The 3,212-nt window shown below is 42.2% G+C and overlaps 1 pseudogene; it reads right to left on the reverse strand.

The window, feature by feature from the left end:
• Positions 1 to 813: 813 nt before the first annotated feature.
• On the reverse strand, positions 814 to 2,649 carry LOC120295962 (annotated as a pseudogene).
• Positions 2,650 to 3,212: the final 563 nt, after the last annotated feature.

Raw genomic sequence — 3,212 nt, forward strand, 5'->3', positions numbered from 1 at the left:
CGACGACTTCTCTTCAACACAGTATCTCCAGAAGGACAACTCCAAAGTTATAGATGTCCAATTCCTTACTTGCCTTGCTGATTTGAATGCATTTAAGACCCTGGAAACCCATGATCTTGCATGTGTATGCCCTCAGTTTTGATTAATTGATTATACGTCATGTCATTGTCACGTATACATCACATAAAATTCATTTTGTTCTCTCACAGCTCATTGCATCGTTCGTAATAGCTGTCATCCTCATCGTTTGTCACCACAGTGACCATCGCAATTATAATAGTCTCTCAGTCTATGTCCTTAGGAAGCGGACGACCTCCGAGATCACTATTCATTAACCATCGTTAGTTGATCGATGTCACGATCTTAAATGACCCTTGATTGAGGTTGAAGATCTCGATCTGATCCTCTTGATTTAGATATACTTCATTTGTATAAATTGAAGGCCAAATCCCAAAATCGTTTCACGTACTATTATTCTTTGAGGAAAAGTCTAATCCCAATCTTTAGCCGTGTTAGCATGACAATTGACTTGACATTTTTTCATTATTTAAAGCTAAAGAAATAAATTTAGGGATTTAAAAATATAAAGAAAAGCAAAGCAACGGATGACTAATTAGTAATGACAACCACCGACGCTCGCAGCAATAGTTCCACGTCGTTAACATTACAGGGAAACAAGATTCTCCGGCTTCGGCTTCCACAGAGAAGTCAATTCCGTCCAATCTAACAAGCCGCAGCAACAAGCAGCAGTGCTTATAACACATGTAATACTTACTGATAGTAGGACACAAAGTTGCAATACAAACCCATAAAAGCAGTGAACTTACTCTGCGTTCGAAAGAAATTCAGAAGAAGCTGAACTTGAAGATTTCTAGGAAGAGCTGGTAAATGCGGACGGTTCAGTACTGTAAGCGCTCGATGGTTCACTGCTTCTGAAGTTGGAGGACGAAATGTGTGACAATTCAGGCGTCGAAGTTGGAGGTGCGATATATGTCGGGATGGGCAACTTCAGCGGGAGAATGGGCGGGGAAGCATCGAAGTTCAAAAAGGCTATCGCTCTGCTTATGGGAGGCCGTTCCTTAGGGTCCGGATGAGCGCACCAGAGGCCGACAATCATTAAGCACTCCATTTGTCTTGTGTCAAAAATTTTTCCTAACTTTGGATCCGCTGCATTTAATAACTTTCCAATTCCATAGAGCTCCCAAACCCACTCCACTAGTTGGACTTGGTCTTCTGATGCCCTCAGGTCGATAGCTTTTCGTCCACAGGATATTTCTAGGAGTACAACTCCAAAGCTGTAGATGTCAGATTCCCTACTTGCCTTGCCTTTGTAGATACATTCGGGGCCAAATATCCTAGTGTCCCAGCCGATACAGTGGTTTGCGACCCTTTGGCATGGTCAAACATCCGAGCTAGGCCAAAATCGCCCAACTTAGCCTCAAAATGTGTCGAGTAGGATATTGCTAGACTTTATATCCCTGTGCACAACGCAGTGTTTCAAATCCTCATGCAAGTATTTTAGCCCCAAGGCGATGCCTTGAGCAATATTGTACCTCCTTTCCCATGTCAGCGGAATTTTATCTTTGAATAAATGAGAGTCTAAGCTACCATTAGCCATGAACTCATACATAAGGAGGAACTCGTTTTTCTCATGACACCAGCCGATGAGCTCCACCAAATTTTTATGCCTGAGATGTCTAATCGTCTTCACTTCAGTGGCATACTCCTTTATGCCTTGTTTGGAATTTGGAGTGATCTTCTTGATGGCGACATGGGATTTTGCATCAGCAAGGTGGCCTTCATACACTTCTCCGAAACCCCTGCCCCAAGCAACCGACTATTGGCAAAGTTGTTAGTCGCAACAGCCAAGACCTTGTAGGAATACTTCTTGGGTCCCTTTGATTGTTCAAATCCTTCGTCAATCGTCAGAACATCTTCTTCTTCTCCACTATGATCATTTCCATTTCTCGTTAGCTTATAACCATACCAGCCAAATCCTGCAACAAGGATAAGAAACACCAAAGAGATTAAGCCTAAGATAGCGCCCTTCACCCATGACTTACTCTTTTTGTCAAGGGTTCGTAGACTAGAGTTAAATTCCCACGAGAAAATTGTATGAGCCTCAAACAACTGCCCTGTTGTTGCCGCGAAACCGAAAACCACCCATTCCGGCAAGTACTTTGTCAGATTGATTGGGTGATAGTAGAGGCTGGTATAATTATCAGCATCATCTCTAAAAACAACACTCAAGTTCATTGCTCTAGAATTGTATGTGACCTGAGCGTGGAGTCGCTGACCAAGGAGTATCTTGTCATTCATCCATGAGACACAAGTATTACTGACAGAAGTCAGGCTATTTACATCAATACCCACATGATAACAGAGCGGATCCCATGGATTTGTTGAATGGTTATAGAAAGTATCAAACTCTACCGCAACAAATGGGGTACTAGAGTTGGTAGAGTTTGGATTTGAACCTGTGAGGCCTAGAAAGCCTCCTTCTGAGCGTTCAGGGATCTGCGATCCACTGGGAGCGAGAAAGAAAACGAATCCATCAGCATGAAGGGGTTTCATACGGGAATTGATAGAGAAAGTAAACTGGCTGACAAAATCTGCCACATTCCCTGTTGAGCTATCCCACAGGTGCATGGGTTGATGATATAATGCTCGGCCAACTATATATATGGGTTCCTCCAATGGCTCACCTATAGTGAGTTGGATGATGGAGTTCAGCACGGAGGCATTGCCCTGAAAAGTTATTCTCTCATCGTTCAATTGAAAAGATGGGAAATTGAAAGAGATGTTATCAAAGGATTCGGAATTGCCAAATGGAATGCTTAATGAGAGGATGAAGACTGTTTGTACTAGCGCCTCTTTCATCCGAGGCATTCTCACTGAGTCGCGAGCTATCATTGCTCCAAAGATTTAGAGGCTCATCTGCCTTCTTTCACTTGCTTCTGTTCGTTGCAGAGAGCACCTGCAGCTGCCAAAATCTGAAAATTTGAGTCATTCGTGAACGATTAAACAGAAATACAAAAGTTAAATGCAGTCTCAGTGATGAAAGAGCTAATTGAAAGAAAATATTTGAGGATGGCCTAAAGACATTTTCGAAATCATTGCGTGCCCTGAAAAGGAATTGGAAGAAGTATGAAATGGGTATTATAATATTATATCCCTGTTATTATCCATAACATTCATCTAGTTGAGAACAT

This window comes from Eucalyptus grandis, chromosome 7 (assembly GCF_016545825.1).
Source record: "Eucalyptus grandis isolate ANBG69807.140 chromosome 7, ASM1654582v1, whole genome shotgun sequence".
Classification (NCBI taxonomy): domain Eukaryota; kingdom Viridiplantae; phylum Streptophyta; class Magnoliopsida; order Myrtales; family Myrtaceae; genus Eucalyptus; species Eucalyptus grandis.